The 13,063-nt window shown below is 45.6% G+C and overlaps 1 protein-coding gene across 1 annotated transcript in view; it reads left to right on the forward strand.

Annotated features, from left to right (window-relative positions):
• Window positions 1-6,759: 6,759 nt before the first annotated feature.
• Window positions 6,760-13,063, forward strand: part of PSMD14 (proteasome 26S subunit, non-ATPase 14) — an 87,388-nt gene continuing 81,084 nt past the window's right edge. Inside the window, exon 1 of the mRNA XM_060257359.1 lies at window positions 6,760-6,977. The gene's annotated coding sequence lies outside the window, so the exon portion shown is untranslated. The remainder of the gene's footprint in view (window positions 6,978-13,063) is intronic.

Raw genomic sequence — 13,063 nt, forward strand, 5'->3', positions numbered from 1 at the left:
CTGTGCACCCACGGGATCCCGGACATCATAGTCTCGGACAACGGGGCAGCGTTTACATCGGGGGAATTCCAGGCGTTCCTCCAGAGGTACCTCATTAGACACATCCGGTCAGCTCCCTTCCACCCGGCCACCAACGGCCAGGCCGAGCGGATGGTCCGGACAACAAAAGAGGCCCTGGGCAGAATAGTGCAAGGCGATTGGGACCACCGGCTAGCCGCGTTCCTCTTCGACAACCGGGTCATTCCAAACCCAGTCACCGGGGTCAGCCCAGCCGAGCTCCTCATGGGACGCAAGCTCACCACAAGGCTAGACCAGCTACACCCCGACCGAGCCTCCGACGTGCGTGGGTCCCCGGAGGTCAGAGACGCGGCTAGGGGGTTCTTCACGGGGGACCCAGTGTTCGCCCGCAACTATGCTTCAGGCCCAGAGTGGGTAGCCGGGCGGGTACTACGGGTCGTGGGTTCCCGCCACTACGAGGTATCCACCAAGGGGGGACAGATCCTACGCCGGCACATCGACCAGTTGCACCGCCGGACTCTCCCAGAGGTACCCACGGAAACGAGGGAGGGGGCGGGGTCCGAGGAGCACCCAATGACACCCGCGCCGGCACCAAGGCCACACCCACCGGCAGAGGTGGACCAACCCTCGGATCCAGACCCACAGCCCCCCAACGCTCAAACCCCCGGGGAAGCCCCGGATGTGGAAGGAGCCCCGGCACCACAAGCAACTCCAAGGCGTTCAACACGGGAGCGTCGACCTCCCGCCTACCTCCAGGACTATGTCACTAACTAAGGGGGGAGGAGTGTAGTGTATGGCGTTCGCAGAACGCAACCAGTTCATAAAGGCCACAACAGCTAAATAACATCAGTCCACCCCAGCCGCGGAGGTAACTGAGAAACATCCAGGTGCCTCCGCGCTGGACGCGACTATCCGCCAACCACAGCCAGTGGCGGGAAATACGGCTGGTCTGCATTGGACCAGCCAGCAGGAAGAATAGTCCGGCAACTGTATATATGCGGGACCCGGCCCGCGTGCTCCCTCTCTTCCATCTTGTATTGTACCATGTAATAAACGATGTTGCCCTTCGTACGTCTCCACGTGTGGTACTTTACAAGAGTTCCAACAATATGCTGTGGCGAATAGCCACGGATGGACCTCTGCTCCATATGTTTATCCAATCGCCTTTTGAAGCTGTCTATGCTTGTAGCCGCCGCCACCTCCTGCGGCAGTGAATTCCATGTGTTAATCATCCTTTGGGTGAAGAAGTACTTTTTTTTATCCATTCTAACATGACTGCTCAGCAATTTCATTGAGTGTCCACAAGTTCTCGTATTGTGAGAAAGGGAGATAAGTACTAATCTTGTAAACTTCTATTGTGTCACCCCTCGGTCAACATTTCTCCAAGCTGAAGAGCCCCAAATGTTTTAACCTTTCTTCATTGAGAAAGCGTTCCAACTCTTTAATCATTCTAGTTGCCCTTTTCTGCACTTTCCCCAATGCTATATCTTTTTTGAGGTGTGGTGACCAGAACTGTACACAGTACTCCAAATGAGGCCGCACCATTGATTTATACAGGGGCATTATGATACTGGCTGATTTGTTTTCAATTCCCTTCCTAATAATTTCCAGCATAGTGTTGGCCTTTTTTATTTCAGTCACACACTGTCTCAACATTTTCAGAGAGTTATCTACCACGACCCCAAGACCTCTTGGTCAGTCTCTGCCAGTTCACACCCCATCAACCTGTATTTACAGTTAGGATTTTTGGCCCCAATTGTGCATTACTTTGCATTTGGCCACACTGAACCTCATTTGCCATGTTGACATCCACTCACCGAGCCTCAACAGATCCCTTTGGAGTGCCTCACAATCCTCTCTGGTTCTCACCACCCTGAACAATTTAGTGTCATCCGCAAACTTTGCCACTTCACTGCTTACTCCCAACTCCAAATCATTAATGAACAAGTTAAAAAGCATTGGACCCAGTACTGAGCCCCATGGTACCCCACTGATTACCACCCTCCACTGCGAAAATTGCCCATTTATACTCATTCTCTGTTTCCTATTAATTAGCCCGTTTTTGACCCACAAGAGGACTTGTCCCTTTACCCCATGACTATTGAACGTAACCTTCTGTGATGGACAGTTAGGGATGCCAGCATCCAGGTGGGACCTGGGGATCCCCTGGAATTACATCTCTTCCCCAGACTACAGAAATCAGTTCCTCTAGAGAAAATGGATGCTTTGGAAGGTGGATTCCTCCCCAGGCTCCACCCCCATTTCTCCTGGAGGTCCTAGGTCTCTCCCAAAACTCCAGGTCTCCAGGGGGACCTAGCAACTCTGTGGACAGTTTCAAGTTCCACCCTCCAGGAGCCTCAGCCAATCCCTTTCAAAAGGTGGGCTGGAATGTTGGAAAGGAGGGGGGGGAGCAGTTTGGCAGTTTAACTGCTGTCCAACTGACAGAGGTTGGAGCTGCTGGACTTTGATGAGGAAAGGGATAGGAGGTCTTCTGGTTAGGCAGGGAGTCATAGTGGAGTTGCCAATTCCCAGTTGGGTAAGAACAGAGGATACCCAATATGGATGTGTCAAAAATAACAGAGTTCGGTTAGCACAAACAAACACCGTATATTCAATTGCTCATAAATTGCTCATTCCATATACACAAACCATACAAACATATTCTTAAAGTCCCAGTCCACAAAAGCCCACTGTATTCCAAAACATGCTTCAAGATGCAATCTTCAATTTCTTGTAAGAAGTGTTGGAGAAGAAAATAGAGACCGGTTTCGGCCACGCCTTTCTTAGTCGTCACTCACAACGCAAATTGCTGCGTCCACCTTCTCCTAATACAGAATAGAAAATAACACAACACAATATTCCAAGAAAATATGAAAAGCGATATAACGGTACAAAGTACAAAATACACAAACAGACCGCCCTTATCCTTCACCTACCAATTTTTTGGAACGATCATTCGCTAAATGGGACCCAGTCCTGCTATGTTAATGGGCATCGCCTCACACAAATTGTTGCGTCCCTAATCATCCTTGGTCACCCTTGAACCTCATATAGCCACAGTAGGAACATCATTAAAACACTACAGCTGTGTTCATTTAAAGAGACGTCCATACTAAATCATGTTCATTCAACAAAGATCCTATCCATATACAATACTTGCCGTTTTTACTATAATAATGGCTAAATCGCCGGAAATAACATGTAATTTGCAAAAATACAGACCAATCCAAACTTTGATTCAAGCCTCTTGGCGTCATAGTTTTTAAAGTGTGTAACTTTCACGTCTCAGGAGATGTTTTTGTATATCAGTTCTAACATAGGGGGCCTGATTCAAATTTTTCTAACGCCAAAAAAGAAAAATCCGTAGCTAAATGGTTTGCTTCAGCAAAATGTTGACTTAAAGGAACATGAACATATGAAGCTGCCTTATACTGAATCAGACCCTTGGTCCATCAAAGTCAGTATTGTTTTCTCAGACTGGCAGTGGCTCTCCAGGGTCTCAAGCTGAGGTTTTTCACACCATTTTGCCTGGACCCTTTTTTGGAGATGCCAGGGATTGAACCTGGGACCTTCTGCTTCCCAAGCAGATGCTCTACCACTGAGCCACCGTCCCTCCCCTGAACATAGTTTTGTAAATGTCTTAGTCTTGGTGTTCACAAATTCTAGTCCGTATAGTTCTAATTGTGGACCCTACATATAATTTGGAACACTTACATTTGCGTTATAGCGCTGTTCATATTTTCTTAGAATATTGTGTTGTGTATATTGTGGAATATTGTGTCTGTATTAGGAGAAGGCGGACGCAGCTATTTGCATTGTGAGTGATGATTGAGAAAGGCGTGGCTGAAACCGGTCTCATTTTTCTTCTCCAACACAAGAAATTGAAGATTGCATCTTAAAGCATGTTTTGGAATACAGTGGACTTTTGTGGACTGGGACTTTAAGAATATGTTTGTATGGTTTGTGTATATGGAATGAGCAATTTATGAGCAATTGAATATACGACGTTTGTTTGTGCTACTCGAACTCTGTTGTTTTTGACAAATCCCCAGTTGGGGGCAGGGGGTCCCCTGATTTGGAGACCCTACCTCCATTTCAGGATTATCAGAAAGTGGGGTGGGGGAGAAAATGTCCAGTGGGCACTCCATTATACCCTATGGAGACTAGTTCCCATAAAGTATAATAGATAATTGGGCCATGGGTATCTGGGGCTCTGGAAGGGCTGTTTTTTTTTTTTTTTTTGAGGTAGAGGCACCAAATTTTCAGCATAGCATCTGGTACCTCTCCTAAACAAACAAACTCAAGTTTCAAAAAGGTTGGACCAGAGGGTCCAATTCTATGAGCCCCAAAAGAAGGTGCCCCCATTCTCCATTATTTCCAACGGAGGGAAGACATTTAAAAGGAACATGGTCCTTTTAAATATAATGACCAGATCTCTAGTTGGAGTTCAATTTGTGCTTCTCATGGCTCCATCCCCAAAGTCTCTTGGCACCACCCCCAAAGTCCCCAGATATTTCCTGTGTCAGACCTTGGAGCCCTAGTCATAGGGGACTTTAGGTATTTTGAAGAATGGAGAGTTTGAGTGCTGTTCTTGGCAAATGCAGTTAAAAGCCTTTCTGTTCTGTGTTAGAAGTCTGAATCAATCAGACAAGAAACCTGCTTTGTAATTGTTACACATTCTTAGGCCCAGCTCTCCAGTAACATTGTTACTGTACTTCTGAGAGGGCTGGAGGAAAGCAAAACAAAGGAACAACCAAGCCATACATACCATTGCAACAAACCTGTTTTTTAGCTGTTTTCATCAAGCCTACTCTATGGTTCCTTCAAGCCTATAATCCTCTCACAGTAGTTCTTAGGGTTGTGGGACAGGGGGACTCCTGGTTTGGAGGCCCTCCCCCTGCTTCAGGGTATCAGAAAGTGGGGGAGGGAATGTCCATTGAGCACTGCATTATACCCTATGGAGACCAGTCTCCAGAGGATATAATGGAGAATCAGTCTGTGGATAACTGGGCCTATGGGGGGCTGTTTTTTGAGGTAGAAGCACCAAATTTTTCAGCACAGCATCTGGTGCTTCTCATCAACACCCCCCCCCAAAAAATTTTCAAACAGATCAGACCAGAGGGACCAATTCTATGGGTCCCAAGAGAAGGTGCCCCCACTCTCCATTATTTCCAATGGAAGAAAGGCATTTAACAAATTGAACAAAGTTGCAGTCCAGTAGCACCTTTAAGATCAACAAAGTTTTATTGAGAATGTAAGCTTTTGTGTGCTAAAAGTACACTTCATCAGACAGTAAAATGGGGTACAGTTTGAGCAGTGCTACATATAACTTGTGGGTAGTGGTTAAGCATGCAAAATAGTACAAAGTTTGAATCCAGTGGTGAAATAGTGAAACTAACAAATAACAAGTTTGGTCTCTGGATAGTATAAGTTGCTTGGGGAAACAGCAAAAGGCAATAAACATGTCGGAATTGGAGAATGATGGTGAGAATTCAACATTATAAGTAAATGTGCAGTCTGTTAATTGCTTTCTTTCTCCTCAAGCATGGGTTAAACTGAAAACATCTTTTTCTTAGGGGTGTTTCTGTCCACCCAATTTACTTTTAAACATGTAGCATAGCATTATAAATATCATTCCGGTTTGCCAATATGAAAAAGGTAGTTCTGGCCATCACATTTAAAGGGACTGAACACTTTTTAAATGCCTTCCTTCCATAGGAAATAATGAAGGATAGGGGCACCTTCTTTTGGGGCTCATAGAATTGGACCACCTGGTTCAATCTTTTTGAAACTTGGGAGGTATTTTAGGTAGAGGCACTAGATGCTATACTGAAAATTTGGTGCCCCTATCTCAGAAAACAGCACCCCCCCCCCAGAGCCCCCGATACCCGCAGCTCAATTCCCCATCATTCCCTATGGGAATCGTTCATGGAGGTGCATGATGGCTATGGGGGTGGGGCTTCCCCCACCGGCCAGCTGGCTGGGGGAGGGGGGAAGCCTGTAAAACCGGGGGATCCGCTTCTGGGACCTGGGGATTGGGAAGCCTAGTTATAATTAAGATAGGCAATATTAAGAATTAAGTATAATACTATAAATGGACTATTAATCAAGGTAGATAATAATAGTAGTAAGTAATTCTGCTCTTATTTGTATTTTATTATAGTGATAAGTTCTTTTTTAAAATAGGTTCTTAAAAGGTTAATATTACCTTTTATTCTTTTAAGGTTAATATTACCTTTTATTCTTTTAATTCTTTTATTCTTTTTTAAAATAGGTTCTTAAAAGGTTAATATTACCTTTTATTCTTAAGTAGAATGCACCGGGGAAGTCACAGAAAGGGGGGGGGGGCGGGAGATGGGAAACGCGATGCAATATTTTGATGTTTATTTTTGGATAGTAATTGATTAACGTTGCTGAATCATAAAATTGTTTTACACCAGAAGTGGACTCGAAGACCACTTCTCACACACACACAAAGTTCCTTGGACCCAGTGACCTGTCATTCACTAACGTCCAGCCGCAACACATCTGGCACGTGTTGGCTTGACACGCAACGAGGCGGCGACTGTTCACGCAACAGCGCACACCCTCGCCGCTGTCGGGCAATTGCTCGCCTAACGCGCGCGCCGGAGGCAACCCTGCGAAGCCTCGGTTAGATGGGGACTCGCTGAAGGCGGGCGGGATCTTCCTGTTGCTATGGCTCCAAGGACGGCTAAACTATTGGGCGTCAGCGAGGAGAACGGAAGCCGTAGGGGGGGGGGTGAGGCGGAAACGAAGGGACGGAATGCACCCTGATCCCGGAAGTGTTTGTGGGAGGCCTGGTACGGCGGCCCGGGTTTGAATGGATTGGGCTGATTCATCGCGGCCTTGTTGAGCGGAAGACGGCGGTGCTGAGCGCTCGTCGGTAGGAGGAGACGACCTGCCCGAGGGAAGAAGGCTGGGAATCGCCGCCACTACTGGTAGGCCTCGGGCGCGAGAGTGGCTGCTGGTGACCTAAGCGGGGGGAGACTTGGTTTGGCTTTGCCTGACTTGGTTTGAAGGGGCGGGCGGGAGAAGGGGGGTCCTGTGCAAGTGCCCAGGTGATGGCCCGAAAAGGTAACCCGGCTGCGGGGACTGGCTCCTGTCAATAGGCTGAAGGTGCTGTGCATTCGCTTTTCCTTCTCCTCTCCCTTTTTTGAGGCGGGGGGAGGCTTCTTTCTTTAGGAGCAGGAGGGCTTAAAAAAAAAAAATAGTCGACTTGCCAATTGGCCCGTTTTGCTCATCGTAAAGTTTGACTTGAGTTTGCTCGCCCCCCCCCCCTCCCTTTTATTTTATTTTTTAAATGCCCACGAAAAAGTTCTCTTTGGAGATTTCTTTCCAAAGCTATAATGATGGAATAAGTTCTGGGATTTTGTTGTATGTGTGATTAGTTTAGTGTGCTTATATGCCTTTCTTCGGACATGATCAGGACCCAGGTAGTGGTAGCGCATCTGCTTGGGAAGCAGAAGGTCCCAGGTTCAATCCCCGGCATCTCCAAAAAAGGGTCCAGGCAAATAGGTGTGAAAAACCTCAGCTTGAGACCCTGGAGAGCCGCTGCCAGTCTGAGAAGACAATACTGACTTTGATGGACCAAAGGTCTGATTCAGTATAAGGCAGCTTCGTATGTTCATATTCTGGTGTGTGGGGTGGCCTACAGAGCATATAGTAGTCATCATGTTGTTCTTTTAAGGGGAGGGATGGTGGCTCAGTGGTAGAGCATCTGCTTGGGAAGCAGAAGGTCCCAGGTTCAATCCCTGGCATCTCCAAAAAAGAGTCCAGGCAAATAGGTGTGAAAAACCTCAGCTTGAGACCCTGGAGAGCCGCTGCCAGTCTGAGAAGACAATACTGACCTTGATGGACCAAGTGTAAGGACCAGGTTCAGTATAAGGCAGCTTCATATGTTCAGGTGGTGTAACAACAGTAAATACAACCCTCCCCACAAGTTATTAAAATAACAGAAGATCAGAGAGGCCACATACATAACCTCCACATAAGTTGTCCCTTACTTAAATAGCTCTGTACTGACTTAGGTGTACCAAGAGTCTGATTTAGTATAAGGCAGCTTCATGTGGAATAAACGTTAGTATTTAAAGACCGCCCTGCGCTCCTGTTTCATTTTGCAATAGTGATGTGGTGGCTGGGCTAGGATCTGAAAAGTCTTAGTTGAAAAATCCTTGCTCTGCCATGGAAGCTTGGACCAGATCTCTCTTTCAGCTCACCTCTAGGTATGTGCGTAAGAAAATGGTTAGGGTTTGTGCGATTCTGAATTGTAATAGTGTACTTAAGTACACACGACCAGACTGGGATTTGGGGCTGTTGCTTTAAGACCAAAAAGAATGTCGTAAATGCTGCTGGGTGGGTAGAGGTTGTTCTGACCAGGGCCTTTTTTTCTGGAAAAAGAGGTGCTGGAACTCTCAAGAGGGAAACGAAGGAGAAACTCATAGGTGTCCTTCATGAACTTTTAGAATTTTTTGAGAGAAGTTTGTTTCCACAAAGAGGTTCCGGAACTCCATTCCACCATGTTCCCCCAGAAAAAAAGCCTGGTTCTGATCATTTTTACAGCTTCCAAAAAAGAGCTGGATATGGAAAATAGTGGAAACAGAGGCTGAAAATGTTTTCTAACAGAATGTAAACACAAGGTTGGCCAAACTTGCTTAATGTAATAGCCACATAGAATAAATACCAGATGTTTGAGAGCTGCAAGACATAAACATCAGATGTTTGAGAGCCACAAGGATGGTTGGAGGGAAGGAGGGAAGAAAAGCAAATAAAAGCAAATAGATGAGGGAGGAGGAGGGAGAAGTAGAAAGAAAGCAACTTTAACTTTAAATGCATTTTCCAAGCCACTTGCTTGGCTTGGAAAAGTGATCTAAAGAGATAAATACCTTCTCCATGCTGGCCAATGGGGCATTGGGGGCTTTGAGAACGATACAATATGTGAGAAAGAGCCACATGTGGATCCCAAGCCGCAGTTTGGCCACTCCTGGTGTAAACAGTTACATGAGGATCAAAAGTATACTTAATTTCCTGTTCTTCTTCTCCTGCCCCATGTCAGTTTGTGAAATATTAAGGAAACTGATAAAATTGGTTGTTTTGCTGTTTGTGCCTTGATTTGATTTGCTATTTGTTTAGCTGTTTGTGCCTTGGTTTGATTTTTTATTTCTGCATGGTTTAGTGCCCAATGTGCTTTATGATTGTGAAATTATCATTGTAACCAGCCTCCTGTGCAGTATGTTAAATTTGACCTGTAGTGCTTAGCGCCAGGCTGCTCAGTGTGATGACTCAATGAAGGTTTGAAGTTGAACCTCTCTTGCTGCCTTCGAGCTCATTTCTGCCACAGCAAGATAACCCTGAATAGCATTGATGCCTGATTTGCTCCCAATGGGTATGGACAAGAATAATCTTCTTGTCTCCCCCCCCCCCCCCCCAAAAAAAAAAAAATGTTCATCAAATGTTAATTCTGTAAGTTCTGCCTGCCATGGCAAATAGTTGCCGGCAGGAGCCAGGAGAAAGGTTTTATTTTTCTAAAAGGTTTTTAGTGCCTGCAATATCCCACAGTTTGAGTTTAGGCCAGTGTTCGTTTCAGCGTGTTCCTTTCAGGTTGCGTTAAGCATCCTGTTTCTCCTTCGAACAGGGCTTGTTGACTTTTCTTTAATTGGGAGAACACAACAACAACAGTTTCATAGTAAATTTGACACCTTTTAGTGTTGTTTGTTTAACACATCTCACACTCCCTTATTAGGCTGCCTTGTTTAGGTGAGCTGTTGTGGTTTGTGCATGTACCTCTTCAGCATGTGACCTCTTCCATTACTGCTGTTTTTGATTCTGTCTCAGTGCAGATATGTTTTTTTTTTACCTGAGTGCCAAAACCCCCACCCCACCCTGTCTAGCAGTGATGCCCTTGGTGTGCTTCCAAATCAGGATGGGGGGGGGGAGACAAAAGCGAGCTGTCCAGAGGAGGCAGCTGAGTCCCAGTGGTGCTACTGTGTGCTGAGCAGAATGGTTTAGTGTGCTACTGGTCAGTAGCACCCATGTTGGTGATGGGGTAGCCTACCCCAAGCCTATCGTTTATCTGTTTTATTTATTTATAAATGTTTTATTTATCTATATGTCTTTATAAATTTCAGTGTAAAAACTGCCTTTTCTGAGTTCACAGAGCTCAGGGCGGTTAACAGCAGGAAATCTATACTGTTTAAAATCCAAATCATTAAAACAGCTCAGAACATTTTCAGATGGTGTTAAAATCGGTTTGCATTTGTGTTGCTGTCTCGCAAATAGAGAACAAACGCAGGGTGGATGAGGGGAAGGGAGTGCCGGATAGGATGGCACCCGTTGTTGTCCTCAACCAAAAGCCTGGCAGATCGTCTCTGTCTTGCAAGCTGTGTGGAACTATATCAGGTCCCACAGGAAACATATGTTGTTTAACAGAGTTCCACCAGGTAGGAGCCAGGGCTGAAAAGGTTGAGGACAGCCAGACATCTTTTGGGCTAGGGGTCATCAGTAGGTTCTCAGCAGAGCGTAAAGCTCTTTGGGGAACATACCAGAGGAGGCGGTCCTGAAGATACATGGATCCTAGTCCACTCAAGGCCTTAAAAGTCAGTACCTTGAACCTGTCCCAGTCCTTCACTGGAAGCCAGCGCAGCTGATGCAGCACAGGTTGAATACGTGCTGTCTGTGTCGTTTCTGTCAGGACCTGTGCCACTGCATGCTGAACCAGTTGGAGTTTCCGTATCAGTCTCAAAGCCAGGCCAACGTAAAGCAAGTTACAATAATCTGGAGGTGACTGTTGCATGGATTACTGTGGCTGGGGCAGGGTGAGACAGGAAGAGGGCCAGTTGCCTCGCCTGTTGGATGTACCTGCTGGTTTTTTGTTTAGTTTTATAGCTTATCCAGTCCTAGTTGATGGAGGTAAATAATAAAAGCCCACCCCACATAGAACAATATACATGTTAGATAGTGACTTTCCCACATTTCTGACTGGTATATAGTAGTGTTTGACTGAGCAGCCCAAATAGGCCAGGCCCATATGAGCTAGGGAGCTTGGCTGTGCTGGCCATGAAAAGGACTTGGATGGGTGACCACCAATTGGGGTTGCTCGGCAGAGGAACGCATTAGCAAACCACCTCTGCTCATCTCTCATTTTACGATGCTGTATTTTTTCCATGGAAAATTTTCTGCTACATATATGTAAATATAATCTGTTTATCTGTAGTTTATAGAGCTGTTGTGATGCAAATCCATCATGTTAGGTGGACTAAATGTGAGATATGAAGCACTGTCAAACTCCAGGGCTTCTGCATGGTGTATTTGCTGCTTTTTTATTTTCTAGGGCTCTGGCAGAAGAAGGCAGCCATGTTCTCCCACATGTGATGTGGCGGTGGCTTCCTGGAGCCCGGCCCACTGGCCGGGCTCAAGGGGCTGAGCCATGCTTCCACTGCAGCTTCCTGGAGCCTGGCTTCTGGTGATGTCAGAGATGTGGCCTCACCCCCTGACGTGAACTCCTGCTGGTTTTTTTTTTCCCCCCGTCTAATGCTGCCTAACACTCGTTAAATTTGAATCAGAAAATTTCTGTGGAAAAACCTACATTACTGCAAAATATCCCAACTGAGAAAGAGTTATGATATTCTGTTATTCTGTCCAGAATCAGGTTCAGATTGCCACACGGGATGCTTTTTGGTCCTTCCTAAATTCACATTCTTCTCTGCCCTTCACAGAGTGTCTGAAGAGAGAATGGTCAGTTAGACTGGTGATGTAGTTAACAGAGAGATGTGTGTAAGGGAGCCCATGGCCTATTGAAGAATATCTAACTAAAGCTGTTAATCGAAGCTTTAGCAAATCAAGCTCAGAATGTTTACATTGCTCTGTTCCATCCAAACGCAGCGAATTCTAAGTAGCATTTTGCATTGGAATAGCTATTTAAACAATACTGCATTATGCATAAATATTTGCATATGGAAAGCTTATAATTGGAGATCCTTTTGCATTTGTGGAGAACTCCTGGTGTACTTGTTCATTAAGTATTATTTTTTTTTGGCACCTCAACAGCATCCATCTGCAAAAACTTGTCCATATGAAAATGTGAAAAACGTTTTTCAGCTTTCATAAAATGTTTAGCCACTGTAAATAGCTAATAAAGGCTGGTATCCAAGACTCCTAGAGCTGGTGCATACTTGCCGTTAATTTGAATTTAAGAGACAGGGCAGGAGTGTGTGTTTAGCCTCCTAATCTCCACCCCCATGTAACTTGCCAACCAAAGTTAAAATGAGGCTGGGGTCATGGTTGAAATCCCTGTGGAGAATCCCTTTCCAAGCAAAACTGTCCAAGATGTTGCCTGGCTTGGTGTTGTTGTATGTACCCTTGAACCTGCGTAGAATAGGACAGGTGATAGCCTGATGTTCCTTCAGACAGCTGCTTTTTCACCTCCCGGGGTATCATTCCTGCATAGCTCTCCAGGTAATCTCTAAAGGGTATACTAAAATTCAGCTAATATGTTTCTCTGTTGGCCTTGGTATGCTAACCTTGTGCAGCAAGTTATTGGAGCCCTGTTGAGCATATAAATAATATATTTTTAAACATTATCTAATCTTTGTCACATACATGAGTTTCTATCCCACCTAGATTTCCGCAGGGGAGTGTTCTTGCTGATTCCCCTTTCCTTTGGCAGTCCAAGACATACATCCTGAATGCTGCCCCGAGGGATGGGGGACTGCTAGGAATTGTTTAGGGGGGAATCAAAGCACTACCACAGGAAGAGGCGGATCAGTGAAAATAACCCCTTCTTTGTACCTGTGGAATTCTAGACAGATCCATAGACTATGTTAAGATATTCTGTCGTGTTGCACCAAATTTAAGGGTAAAGGTAGTCCTTGTGCAAGCACTGAATTGTTAGCAACCCATGGAGTAATGTCACAGCGTGATGTTTTCTTGGCAGACTTTTAAGGGGTTGGTTTGCCATTACATTCCCCAGTCATCTACACCAAATTTGTCTATCCCACCTGTCTGCTCTCACAAGAGCCACCAAGGTGAC

The sequence above is a fragment of the Heteronotia binoei genome, chromosome 16 (genome assembly GCF_032191835.1).
Source record: "Heteronotia binoei isolate CCM8104 ecotype False Entrance Well chromosome 16, APGP_CSIRO_Hbin_v1, whole genome shotgun sequence".
NCBI lineage: Eukaryota > Metazoa > Chordata > Lepidosauria > Squamata > Gekkonidae > Heteronotia > Heteronotia binoei.